At 41.3% G+C, this 14889-nt stretch overlaps 1 long non-coding RNA gene across 3 annotated transcripts; it reads left to right on the top strand.

The window, feature by feature from the left end:
• Positions 1-12972: 12972 nt before the first annotated feature.
• On the top strand, positions 12973-14855 carry LOC147625133 (uncharacterized). Of its 3 annotated transcripts, XR_015268930.1 has the most exons (4): positions 12973-13805; positions 14358-14470; positions 14554-14637; positions 14730-14855. It is a non-coding gene; the product is annotated as an uncharacterized LOC147625133 (long non-coding RNA). The 3 variants fall into 3 exon arrangements; XR_015268928.1 differs by having other exon boundaries at positions 14358-14637; XR_015268929.1 differs by lacking the exon at positions 12973-13805 and having other exon boundaries at positions 14288-14470.
• The last annotated feature ends 34 nt before the right edge of the window (positions 14856-14889 follow it).

Below are 14889 nucleotides of genomic sequence, written 5' to 3'. Positions count from 1 at the left end.
GCACACCTACACCGAGCCATGAGAGGTAGGGGTCCTACACTATAAAGTGAACCTTTGTATATGCTCAAATCACGAAAGCACTAACCACAGCACATGCAATGATGAGAACTGTGCACGCACACACACACACACACAAAACACATTGCATGACTAACCAATACTAATCCAATTAACACAAAAACTTCACCAGGGGTACTATAACATGTGGGCAACACAATGATAAGGTCAAATCATGCATAGGCCAAAGTGGCCACTGATACGCGTACAAGTGGCCACCACACAGAAAATGAACTTTGACCACACAATCTTGTTCCACACACCTTCCACATCATCTTTATGCATATCATTCATAAAAGCCCTTTGATTTCATCAATTAAATGTCAAAATTGCACAAAGTGTCCAACTTGACCAAAAATGCCTTTTGCACATCAAATACGGGTTCATTTTGTGAGCCACATACATCAGGGAACTCACCAAGGCATGAGGAACACAAAAATGTACTTGCATGTTGGTTCCTGCAAAGTGGCCACTTACACGCGTGTAAGTGGCACCACTGACATATTGACATTCTGACCTGCTCATTGCATTCCACAACACTTCTGGAGCACCTTTATGCAAAAATAGAAAATTCATACATCATTTTTGCTATAGAAATCATCACTTCTCATATTTCAGAGTCTGAAAACAGTAAAATGTCTATCTCATGCATGATTTTGAAATCGTGAACTTGGGTTCATAATGCACCAAAACATCAGGCAAGCACCATACAATACTAATCCATGCTCAAACTTCACAAACAGCCAAGTGGCCACCACTGACATGCGTGTTAGTGGCCAGTACATCATATTCACATTTTGTGCATGCAAGTAGATTGCCCATGCCATATGCAACATTTTCATACACTACACCCACATCAAAATCTCAGAATCAAGACTTGCACATCATATTTTCTGCTGAGAGTGTCCAAAATTCCCTAGATTGGCCAATTCTCATCATTTATGATTTCAACTCACCTTCCAATCACATGGCCATGATGCTCAAGCCAAGTACAATGCATGCATGTGCTTAATTTGTCAAAAATGCCAGATGGCCACTGACACGCGTGTAAGTGGCCACCTCATCAAAATGACCAACTGATTGCATCAATGCATTACCCTCATCATGTACATCAATTGCTTCAATTGTACCATCATCAAATTCTCAAAACACTCATGTCAAATCAAGCTGATAGGTCTGAAGCATACCAGCAACCTCAGAAATGCATGTCTTTGCTCATCTAAGGCTTCAGCTTATGAACCATGTGCACCAACAAGATGCCAACATCATATAGAACCAAGCCATGACAAATTTTCAGCAAAAGCACAAAAGTGTCACTTACACGCGTGTAAGTGGCCACTTCATGAAAATGAAAATGTGGTCACATGGCTGTGTTCCCCATCATTTGTACATGACATTGGTGCACTCACATCACAAAATTTCATCATCAATCACTTCATTTCACCAGTTTAGCCAGAGTCAGAGTCTGCAGCAGCAAAAGTGGATAAATCTCACAACTTAGGCATTCACTTTACAAACCAGGTGCATAAACTTTATCTACAGGCTATACACAATACAATCATGGTCCAAAAACATCAAAAATGTCACATGGCCACTGACACGCGTGTCAGTGGGGACAGAGTGTGATACAGCAGGGATTTTGAAAATTTGACTTCATAGAAATGTTTGGGCACATGTCTTGAGCATACTTATTGCATTACTTCATGAAAAAGTCATGCACAAGCCCTAGAAAACAAGCTGAAACAGCTGCTGAACACTTACTGACAAACTGACATACTAATGGCTAACAGCAGGGACAGGTAATGATTTGATGACTTAGATGAAAGCACTGACATATCTTCTATCAAACATGTCACCCTACAGGAAGCATACCCACTGAAGAACCATCAAAGAAGAAGAGAATGAGGGACAGATCAAAGCCAAAGCCAGATATTGATCTAGAAGCGGAAGAGCCTTTCAAGGCTAAGGATGTACAAGTGATGGAGACTAGCTACGTGGACAAGACACCGCTGGATCTTGCCAACACCTGCATCTTTAAAGGAGATTTCTACGACCAAGACAAGAAGAAGGTGGGAATGGTGCTACTGCCAGACACGTTCTTTGATCTACATCAGGCAGAGCCCAATATGAATATCTTCAAACAGGTGGGGCTAGACGGGTACTTTGGGCTAGAACCATGGGGCATTGACATTCAGAGGGCATATGAATTGATGACCACCATCAACAAAGAAGGGGTTGCCACACTGTCTATGCCAGAGGGGGAGACTGTACAGGTGCAGATTTCAGAGTATTTAATCAGTGAAGCACTGCACCTGCCCAAGTCCAGCACGGCATATAAGATGCCATATCACCTCCCTGACCAGGGCTCGGGAAAAGGTAGGTTCACTTTATCCAAAACCTGCTCGCCATCGACATGGGCTGGTTCAATTCCGGATGAGGAGGCTTATGCCGATTGTTGATTTTTTGCCTCGAAAGGCTTTAGGCCGGTTCGCACGCGTGGGAGAAGGAAAAAAGCACTACTCATATAATTAGAGTAGGTTTTAAAAATACAATATATACTATATAATATATATAGTATATGCTATATACTATATAATATATATAGTATATGCTATATACTATATATATTATAGTATATGCTATATGCTATATAGTATATACTAGTAACTATACTATATAGTATATAGACTCTAGAGTGATTATAGTAAGCGTATCTACTATAATCACTCATATCTTACCTAGATCGCCGCCAGCCTGGCCCCCATCCCACATGGCAGGCACCCATGCACAGCCTTATCTCCATCCCGATTCCCAGCTGAGGCTTGAGCGCTCCCGACTCCCGAACGGTTAACCCTGCGCGCAGTGCGGCGTGCATGTTCATTGTTTACGCCAGCCTCCTTACTGATTCCTGAATACTGACTCCTGAGTACTCCCGAGTCCCTACATACGCTGTCTGGAGTCTGGACTCTGTGCACTCGTTGCCCTGCAGGCGACCTTTCAAGTTTCAACTTTCGACGGTTTCCACCTTTAAGTTTCAATGCAGCGGGAGGCTCTGCTTGTTGTTTGCTGGTGAAAAGCTGGGAGTTTCTAACTTTCTTCTCGTTGCACAGAAGAAGCGTGGCGGCTGCGAACAGACTCGACACTGTGACTGAACAGAGCCTATCAACTTTCAAGCCTTCAAGGTAAAATCACTTTCCTTGATCCTGTATTATGGTCCATGGAAGCGAGTTTCCTGCTTTAACAGCTGTGATGGTGGATACGACGATACGTAGGACATTGTGTATACAATCTAAGTTGTGATTGCCAGCCGAGCTAAATTTGCTGGAGCGCTCTAAGACTCAAGCGCTCCCAGCCTGGTCCAAGCGATGGATTGGATGTTGAAACAACGCTGTAGTCTTTCTGCTAAAGGGTTAGTCAAACCCCTTCCTCCTCCATGCAAGTTCACTGTTCCTAGCGCCTTGCCTTGAGGCTTGTCGGTTTGTCCACACAGCAACTCTTCAGCTCTTAAGACTTACGCATAGGTGACCTGGTGATGTGCCCCACGAGTCTGAACTCTGAAGTGAAGGATTTGCAATAGGGCCTGAGAAAGGATGGCGGCTTTGGCAGGCTGGCAGCAATGATTCATGAAGTGGAGGGTGGCTGGCCGCTGCAAGCCTACCTACTCTCACATGCACTTTTTGCCCTTGGGGCTACATAGTTTCTGTGTGCACTGTGGCACACCCGCAGCCACCTCATTGATAGTTTTTTGCGATTGAGTTTATAGCATGGGAAGTTTAAACACATAAGTTGATTTGTTTGTTATAGTGGCTTTGTGTCAATGGAGCCCAACAATGTTGAAACCGGTAAAAGACAAGGTATCAAAGATAACAAAAAAAGGCAAGGTACGCTTCTCCAGTGGGCTGGTCGGATGGCTTCAAAGGTTAATGGCAAAAGAAAGAAAGGTGATGTACAAAGTCAGAATACTAATTCATCTAAAGCAAGTACTACTGATGAGGTGTTGTCTAGTTTGTCTTTGCCAGAGAGATTAGAGCTTCAAAGGAGAATAGAAGCAAGAGCAGCTTTCCAAGAGAGTTGGCTTCAAACATTTGACTGGCTTGTCTACGACGAGGAGAAAGCTAAGATGTACTGTAAGTTTTGTTTAAAGTATCCCCATCACCATAGTGCATATTCAAAGGATGGTTCCATTAATTTTAAGTTTAGTAATTTAAAAGCACATTGTAGAACACTTTGTCATGCACATTCTATGGAAGCAGTTCTACTTGAAGGGAAGGAAACTATTCAAACTAGCATGAAAAAGGTTGAAAATTTTAAAGATGAGGCATTGACAACTCTCTTTAAAGTTGCCTATCATATGGCAAAAAAGAGATATGCTTTTGTTGGTTTTCCAGATATGATTAGTCTTTTACAGGATTGTCGTGTGCCATTCTCAACATCCTTGTATAATGATGACAAGGCTTGCGCAGAGATGGTATTTTGTATTGGTAAGTGTTTGATGAACACCACATTGAAGAAAGTGTTTCGAAGTCCGTTTTTTGGTGTTCTTGTAGATGAATCAACTGATATTTCCAAGCATGGACACTTGATTATTTATTTGTCTTATCTTATTGATGATTGTATTCCTACCTATTCTTTTTATGGTATTATTCGTGTGAGTGATGGGAGTGCAAAGACCATTTTTAACACCATTCTTTCAGAGCTAAAAAGGAGTAAGTTTGATCTAACGAAGCTAATTGCTTTTGGGTTTGATGGCTGTAGTACAATGGCAGGAAAGGAGAATGGTGTCGCCACACTTTTTAAAAAACATGTTAATCCATACTTGACATCCATTCATTGTGTTGCTCATAGGACAGCTTTGGCTGTGTCTTCTGTAGCGAAGAATTTGGAGATTTCTAAGAAAATAGAAAAATTGGTGAATTCCATTGCCCATTATTTCAATGCAAGTGGCAAAAGATTGGAAGAGCTAAGGATCATACAAGAGGAGCTTGCTTGTCCTATCTTGAAGATGGAACACACATTTGATGTTAGGTGGTTGAGCCGATCGTCGGCTATGAGCAAGGTGTGTTCTTCTCTTGATGCTATTCTTGTGGAAACCAAGGAAAATGCTCCGAGTATATTTGCAGAAATTTCCAGGTTTGAAATTATCTATTGTCTTCATTTTTTAGCGGATATTTTAAAAGGTATGGCTATTGTGAGTAAGATATTTCAAAAAGAGTTTGTAGATATGACTACAATCCATGATGTTATCCAAAAGGAGATCAATTTAATTCGGCAATATTATATTGATCCTCCTGATGTTGATTGTAATGCTCTTACTTGTGACATTGATGGTTTTGCATTTTTACCGGATCATGGACCTGAGAAGGGTCACTTGTTTACATTGCGAGGAGCTCTTCATGGCAGCATGTTTTTTGACATCAAGATAGATAGGGACATACTTGGAGAAGATCTAGCATCAGCCCTTGCCTTTCAGGTATCTTTTGCGAAAGAAATTATTGCTAACCTTGAAGCACGTTTTGCAGACAATACAATATTAAGCAGATTACGAGTACTAGTGCCTGCACAACATCCTCTTCTAGAGAAGATGCTCAAGGACTATGGTAAGTTTGAGGCTCAAGAAATAGCCTCATTCTATGGTAAGGAAAAGTCTCTGGAGGTAATGAATTTTTCTTCTATCATTGATGAGGATGATTTTATTAGTGAGTTTCGGTCTTTTAAACAGCAAGCTTCAATTAGTTGGGCACGCTACAGTCTTCCTGATGTTACAGCTGCAATAGCATGTAATCCAATGTGGCGAGACTCTTATCCTAATGTTTTAACTATGTGTCAAATTGCTTTAGTTCAATGTTCAAGTAATGCTATTTGTGAAAGAGGTTTTAGCACACGCACACTTATAAAGACCAAGTTGCGTAATAGCATGGAGTTACGGACCTTGGATGCTATTATGAAGATCAATATTGAAGGACCCTCCAAGCTATGTGACTCAGAGTTGGAGGAGAGTATGGTTTTATGGGGAGCAAAGGCTCATAGACATCTTTACACGGTGCAAGGTATTTGTAGCCTAATCATCCAATGATGAAGGTACGCTTTTTGAAGCTTAATCATTTCTTTTGATCGCTTTTTTTTTCATATTCACCTACTAACTTGTTATGGGAGTGGATGAAGTGCATTCACTTTATCCACTCCCCCAAGAGGGCTTGGTGTAGCCATTCAAAATGGTGACGGGGTTCAATTCCCCAACTCTCTTCTTGTATGTCCTCACGTGTTCAGTAATATATATTTTTTTATCATTTTGAGCATAGATCGTGATGTGAGAAGGATGTTTTACAGATCATGGATGATGCTTTTTTGTCTACAATGACCATGTGTGTTGTCATATTTCATGGCACATTGAAGGTATGGTTGAGGTTTTGGTGTTTTGAGCTTTGAGTGAGACTATAATGTTTTGAATATGTGTAATGATGATATCATTTATGTGCAGCTACATCGTGCTCGATGACAAATGCAAACTTTGTCAACCTACTCAAAGCTTGCAACAATTTACCATGTATGTCGTCTTTTTATTTATGCAAAATTTGATCAGATTCAATGCTCAATAACCAGTCTTGATTCATGGATTTGATCAATTGAAAGCATGATAATAGTATCAAACAAGCTGAGATCTCCATAGTTCATACAAAAGATTAAGAATGTATTCGAATAGTAGGAAAGAGTGAAAGGCTAAAAGCTTAGCTTGTTTGAATATGAGAAAGAACAAGATTCTATTTTTGAATGAAATAGCGATAAATTTGTCGAAAAGGAAAATTTCCGGTTCAATTCAGTTTGAAAAGGATCAAGCTTGTCCAAATTTGGCAAAGCCGGTTCATCTTTGGTCAAGGGGGATATTTTGCTGGTTCACTTTGTAGGTTTTCCCGAGCCCTGTCCCTGACCAAGAAAAGAAACAACTCTTCTTGCAGATACCCAACAAGAAAGAGACATTTAATGAGCTGATATGCAAAGAGCTAGACTTGCCGCTCAGGCTCTACAGCCAGCACTTTGTTATGGGCAAGCCGCAGAAGTACACGCAGCCATGCAAAAGGGTGGCAGGATACATGCACCGGGCACTGACCCAAGGGAAGACCCTGCCTGCTGACTTCAGTTATCACATCAGGCAAGATTTGATTGCACACAGGGAAAGCAAAAGCCTAAAGGAAAAGCCACACCTGGCAAATGGGCAGATGTTAACAAGGATTGCATACCAAGCCCTGGGCATGATTGAGGAACTGCCAAAGGCAGTCAGCCAAGAGCAGGTATCTCATGAAGTTGGGCCAATGAAGATTAAGCCCATAAGCATGATCATTCTGCCAAGGGAAAAAAGCAAGAGAACACTTTACAAGAAAGGGAGACCAGCCAGAGAAGAGGCAGGTGCAAGTGCTGGAGGGGCTGAGCAAATGCCTAAAGAGCCCAGCATCACACCTCTGTCAGAAACTTTCAAAAGAAGAGAAGTAGAAAGAGTGTACGAAGCCGTGCGCAAGGCACGAGAAATTGGGCAGGAGTCAACTTACAAGAGAAAAGAAAAGACTGTTGACCCAGAAAGGAGAACAAAGAGGAAAGAAGACCCTCGAGAGGTAGAAGCGACGAGGGGTGAGAGGAAAGAAACAATGCAGGCACAGAAAGGCTTCGAAGCACTAGGAAGAGAAGGAGTGCAAGGGGTTGATGAGCAAGAACCCAGAGGAACCAAAAGAATGCGAGAAGTTTTCACACAGAAAATGCAAGAAGCCGCGGAAGGAATTGAGAGATTGACAAAGATGATGAAAATAGGAGAACCACAAGAGTCGGAGCAGAGCCGAACGTTCGAAGAGGCTCAACAATTTGTTGAAGAACTCATCAACACTCCCTCATCACAAAGGGAACCAAAAGAAGGAGGAGATGATGACGAGGTGATGCAAGCTGCTCCCTCAAGAAGTGTGTTAGACACTGAACCAATACTTGAAAAAGATGATGTTGAGGTGATGCAAGCTGCTCCCTCGGGAAGTGTGATAGATTCTGAACCTACACAAGGAAAAGATAATGTTGAGGTGATGCAAGCTGCTCCCTCAGGAGGTGTAGAAGACTCTGAACAGCCAAAGGAAAAAGACAAAGAGACTGCCCACGAAGAAGAGAAGGTTCAAGAGCAAAAGAAGGAAGAAGAAGCTGAAAAGAAGGAAGAAGAGGGTGAGAAAAAGGAAGAAGAAGAAAAAGATGATCAGCAGCCAGCAGAAAGCATCCCACCAACTGTGGAACAAATTGTTCCAGAAGAAAAGGAAGGAGAATTAAAGGCTGCGGAGGAATTTAAAAAAGAGAAAGATGGGGATGAAGAGTTCAAGGAAATTGGACAAGAACAAACCATAGAAAAGGAAGCTGAAAAAGAAGCCGAGAAAGAAACCAAAGAACCAGAAACGGAAGCGGCAAAGGAGACTGAAAAGAAAGCTGAAGAGAGCAAGCCAAGGAGCTTGAGATGAAGGAGCTCAAAGAAGATGCAAGGGAGGCTGAGAAAGATACAGAAAAAGAGCAGTTTGTGCTCAGAAGGAAGGCTAAAAGCACAGGAGAAGCCATGGTGGTAGAGCACCCACCTGTGATTCTACTCACAAAGAAGACCTTGCAAGAAGAAGGGCACATGAAAGACAAACCCATAGAAATAGAAGAGGATGAGGAGAAGGCTGAAGAAGCAGCAGAAAGAAGGGAAGCTAAAGGCAAAGGAATAACTCAAGAAGAGGGCCAAGAATTGATGCAGCATAACGCTGGCATGAGCTCGCTGACTCCAGGCGGCTCACAAACAAGAGAGGTGCAAGAAGAGGATAGCAGTGAGGATGAAGATGAGATAAGAAACCACCTCAACACAATGCTAAAAGCCATGCAGAAGATTGACAAAGTCAATGAGGAACGGAATGTAAAATTTGACAACCTCATGGAGATATCTCTTACACAACAACAAACCAACATAAAGCAACTACAATACATAGAAGATCTGCTTATGAGAGAAGCATTAAAAGAAAGCCTTTATGAGGCTAAACAAAAGAGAAGTGGAGAGCTCAACGAGAGGCTGAACCAGGCCCAGCAAAGATATATCAAGGCTGAGAAGGAGCTGGAAGAGAGCAGAGGGGAGCTGGCGCTGCAGAGGCTTCAGAATGAGCAAATGAAGATAGCCCTACAGGCAGCTAACAAGAGGAGGACAGCGGCGGAGGAAGAATTGGACGCATTACTATCCAACCCAATACTTAGCAGCGTCAAACCGTCCACTTCCGATGAAGCCATACAAAAAGAGCACCATGCACTCACAGAACTACTCAAAGAAAAAGACCGCCAGCTTGGCCTAATTACAAACCTATTTTTGCAGAAGGAACAAGAACTTCAAAGCCAAGTCAAAGCATTACAAGCCAAGCTGGAGGAAGCTCAGAGGGCAGCAGTACTTAAAGAGCAATTACAGATAGGGGTGCCACCATAGGAAGGTCCCGTTGAGGACACAGAGTTTTCTTTTGAAGCAAAAGCTGTACAAGAGACCGAAGAGGCCGGGTCTTCTGAGGCGTCAAAACCTGATGAATGGGCCCAGTTGATCCAGGCAGAGATAGAGCTCTCAGCGCTTATCACAGAAAGCCTGGAGCCTATCCAGAAAGAGTGCATGCACTGGGAGAAAAAGATATTACACAGTGCGTCCATCTGCTTCCCAAAAGCAGGTGATGCGTCAAAGGCATATAATAGGCCCACGCTCCCGTTTCCTGTCCTGAAGCATGAATATTTAAAGACAAAGGAAAGCCTACAGCCACTCTGCACAGACAAAGAGGTTGGGGGATACCACCCAATCAACTTAGAGCAATGGCAGAGCCGTGAGAATATGCAAAACCAACCGGCTTGGAGGCTAGGATGGTTCAGGAAGTACCCACAAAGCAAAAGCGGGTACGCAAGGGCACCTCGCAATCTGCGAGTAGATCCGACTTTCTGCCCTGTACGAAGACGCAGGACATGGGAAGATTTTGAGAAGAAACTTCTAGTGCAGCCGACTTGGCTAAACTTCCCATTGCTCCTTGCGCAGCCAGCATAACTGGAGTGGGTCGCTTCCTCGCATTGATATTTGTGTTAGTGTGAAACACTATGCTATTGGACGTCCGTCGCGGCGATCCGCTAACAGAAGCCATGTTGAATGTATACATATACATACACCTAGATGAGCAGCCCAACCCAAATAAGATTACTTACCCACATTAGACAAGAAATCAACAAAATAATAATACTCCAGGTTAGAATAAATCAAACCTGTACACTGATAGATCGAGCCCACCCGTCCCATCCAAACTGGGGTGGTCCCTACCCACCCCCACACAAATATTTAGGAAAATATATTCATGTACCTAGCCTAAGGCCCCATACAGTTGCATATGAATGCACTCCCTTACCTGATACCCATGGGAAATGACTACCAACTCTACCAGCTCAATGATCAGGCTTAGAAAAAGTGTGCAAAAGAGTGATCGTATACTAGTGTAAGGTGAGAATGCAGGTGCAAAAAAAGTGCCTAAGTGCTAAAATTGGTGCAAAAAGGTGGTTGCAAAATACCTTGCCACAATGGTATGGAAGAAACCACATCCATTCATTATCTCAAGACCAATAGAAGTATATATATATATATACAGAGAGAGAGAGTGTACATGCATATATATATATACAGAGAGAGAGAGAGTGTACATGCATATATATATATACAGAGAGTGTACATGCATATATATATATATGCATGTACACTCTCTCTCTCTCTGTATATATATATATGCATGTACACTCTCTCTCTCTCTCTCTCTCTCTCTCTCTATATATATATATATATATATATATATATATATATATAAAATTTAAAATCTACATATACACTCAAGCATATATTTTTCACTTAATTTAACAAACAACACTCAAGTGAGACAGACACTATACAGCCACATTATCGATCAAGTGTCTCACTTGTAAAGAAAAATATAACACTATGTAGGCCATGCTATCAGGTGTAAGTGCCATATACAACAAAACAAAAATATGACACCATTTAGCAATACCACATTACCGATGAGTTGCATATTATGCATATAACAAAAATACATCCAATAGATGACACTGTATAGCTGTGTTATTGACAAAGTGTCGACTAAATTTAAGTCAATGAGAAAGTGAAGCCGTCTTATTGACCAAATGCCCATACAATTGAACAAGGATGAGTGAAGATACTATCACCAAGGTAATATTTGCTTGTCACATTTTTGAATGAGTACCAAAATGACGAGCCATTACTTATCAAATGACACTTACTTGCCAGTTATCAACCGAGTGTCCAAAGATAAGCACCACATGTCTTGCACATGGCCTTACACATGCAAACCAACAATTGATGTGGAAAATAATGCACATCGGTGGCACATTACAATGGTGTGCCCCTACCAACACAACCTTGTAGACACCCTCACTCTCTCTCTCTCTCTCTCTCTCTCTCTCTCTCTCTCTCAATACTTGCAAGAAGAAGGTTGCAGGCAGCAGATCTCTCCACTTCACACAAATTTCCTAGACTGCCCATACATATATATAAAATGTATCCTGCTAGGGTTCATGACAATCCCATGTGGGCCCTACTAAGAAAATAAAATCCCTGGCAGGCCCCATTAGGGATTCGAAATTCTCAACGAGGTTTTTGTGGGGTTTGTGAGTTCTTATTATTATATAATACAAAGAATAAGTCAGTGTTAGTGTTCGATTGCCTAATATGGTTGGACTAGCACATTGGGCTTTACACCCCAACACACGAGCTACTATAGATGATGCTCTGCATACCGAACTAGGTGTGTAAGCTGGGGCTACTGGCTCGAGCAACTTGCCCTTATGTTTCCCTATATTGTTCAACATCATGAGATTCTGCAGACAAGGCTCCACACACCGAGCTAGGTGCAACAGGGGTGCTGACCTGACCCCCCTCTTTAGGTTGGCAACCCCTTGCCCCCCATCAAAACTAGAAAGGCTTGTTATGCCTTGCTTGTAGAAGCTCATGCTGTTGTCGTAATTTGGTACAACATGCCACTGATGGGGGTAAATCACACCCATCAATTCAGCTTTTATCAAGGGATTTATGTATATTTTGTACAGGTGTTTTCGAAATAAGGCTGACCATATGCAGCATAAAGAGCTATTAATAATAAGGAGCGGGAACTAGGTTCTCCTAAGAGGAAGAAGAAAGCTATTCTCAAGTGGAAAGCAAGGTGGGAATGCCCCCATCCTAGGTGGCATGGTTAAGGTGAATGTCAATTACATGTGGCATGGTTTTTTCAAAAGGTAAGTGAAAGTTAAGGGAGGAAAAATCCAAGGCTTGTGGGACATGGCAAAGTAAAGCAAAATGACATAAAAGGTGAAGTTGTGGAGCAGTAGAAAGCAAATAGTAAGTGTATGAATAAATCAAGCATGTGGGTAAGGTGCAAAGAGAACAAAATGAAATCAAATGGTAAGGTAAAGCAAAGGGCAAATGGCAAAAGTCAAATGAAGGGCCAAAAGTGATGATGTAGGCAGGAGGACCCCCTTTTCAAAAATGTGCATTTTTGAAGTGCCCTCTCTCTAGCTGATTTGGTCACCTTTTCTCTCTCTACTCCACTTTCCCAACATTAGGGAAAAAGGGAGCTCATTTTGGGGCCTTTTACGGTTTGGAAAAATAAGCTCTCAACCAATGAACAGAGGGCCAACGTAACGTTGGAAATTCACAAAAATAAAAGAAAATAGATAAAAGAAACAATATTTTATGTAGGTACAAGCGTGCTACATTAATGTGGAGATTGGTTTTTTATTCTCACAAGATCTTTGGACATGAAGATAGAATCTAGTCTGACATTTTCTTTGACAAGAGCCTTCACGCTTCCACCTCCCTTTGAACTTTGAATTGTTGTGCTGCCTTTCCTTCGAAAGGTCTACCATTCTACACCACTACCTCATTGTGCAGTAACCTCTTCTTTTCCAAAACTGCTCCCTTGATCCAGTTTGGCTTAGAGTAAGATGTTTCTTGTCAACTATCTGTCTGCCTACTTTCTCTTTCTTGAAACTTCACTTTGTTATCTTGTTTACATTACTTTGCTGTGGTTACAGATTCACAAGGTATCCATGGTGAATAAAAACTATGGTCGTTCTTGTGGAAGACGTTCTGTGGATGATAATGCTATGAAGGCAGAATTATACCACACATCCTTACCCCGTCGACCTGCTTCTTCTATTTCTTCGGTAGAGAATTCAAGTACAGTCAAAACGGAAGGAACTTGGGAAAGGTTTACTGTTTCGAAAGGAGCATGGGTGCTCATGCAACCTAGTAAAAGAAAGAGACCCCAGACAAAAAATATTTTCTTGGCATCATGGAAGGGAAGAGTACGAGATTTTAAAATCACCAGAGGAAAGATATCGGTGAAAGAAGTTTTGATTCAGCATGTGTACATGCATAAAGAACTTGTCTTGCGAGACTATCCAAATGATCTTCCGCAACACAGGCCTAATTGTATATTTTTCTATTGTGGTTTGGTTCTTTATGAGGTGCATGGATTTTTAAGACAAAGCTTTCTTTCTTTGCTTATTGATATTCTTGTGATATTTTATTTCAGATTTATACCCTTCATCGTATGAGACATGGCAAAACATCGATTGTATTCTGGGATTTATAGATGTTTTGCATGGATCGATAGGAGAACAACAATACGAAGGTCGATGTGCAACAGAGCTAGCTCAATCCGGTATATTTTTTACTGATCATTTTTATCAGTTGTTGCTGGACAATGCAAACACACATGGTGTGTTAAGAAAACAAGACCTTCCAGCATGGAATTCAGTGGATTGGCCTCTCCCACATTTTAGTGTTACAGAGGCATACAGAGCCAAGCTTTTCAAAGAAGTACAGCAAGCTCTTAGGCCCAATATTGCCACAAGGATAATAAAAATTTCTTTGTGCATGCCTCTCACAGTTTTTGTAGACTTGTTTAATACCTTTCCAGTGAAGGTTTCAAAAACAATGTTCACAGTTAAAGCAACAAGTCTGGCATGCATGCCACAATTTTTGGATAAAGGTTGGGATAAGAAGACATGTAGTTCAGTGTTTTGTGAGGTTGTCCAACCTTCTATGCAACTGAAGTACATGGTTGCATCACAAAATTTCATTTTTTCTTTTTATTATAAGCGCAGTCGAATGCTAGGTACAAAACTAGTCCCTATGGATCAAGATGAAGATTCTTTTGGTGCAGAAAATAAACTTCTTGATATTGATGTTGTTGAGAATGGTGATGTGCTAGTCAATATCACATTAAGACAATGCTGCTCCCTAGCTCAATTGCGCAATGACATTCTATTTGAGACAGAAGGTTCTATTTCAAAGGACTTTTTATTTATCTACAACAATAAGAAGGTATACCATGTGACTTATCCTAGTCTCATTAAGCACTGCTATTAGTTTACTTTACCCTATTGTTTCATATTGCTTTTTTGCAGGTGCTCAAAAGAAGAGAGAGATCAATAAAATGCAAAGACATTGAAAATTTTAAAATTGAGATAACACAGACTCCATAAACAAAGGTATTATATTCAAAAATGTAAAATTCTGTACAGAAGTGTTTAATTACATATGTAGAACATATTCTTGACAACAATTTTCTATTTATCTACAGGTTGATCTAGAGGCTGCTCTACATGGTCCAACCTCACCGTATCATCTTTATTTGGAGAATCTACTTTCTGTTGCTCCATCTTGTCGTGTACAGTCTCTTGGTGCTGCTCCATTGTCTCCTCTACTATCCTTGGAGCATCTGTTTGCTGTTGCTCCATCAT

This window comes from Cibotium barometz, chromosome 24 (assembly GCF_041138505.1).
Source record: "Cibotium barometz isolate CiBa-2024 chromosome 24, ASM4113850v1, whole genome shotgun sequence".
NCBI classification, from domain to species: domain Eukaryota; kingdom Viridiplantae; phylum Streptophyta; class Polypodiopsida; order Cyatheales; family Cibotiaceae; genus Cibotium; species Cibotium barometz.
The sequence above is the reverse complement of the archived record's forward strand: the minus strand, read 5'-3'. Positions and strand labels throughout refer to the sequence as shown.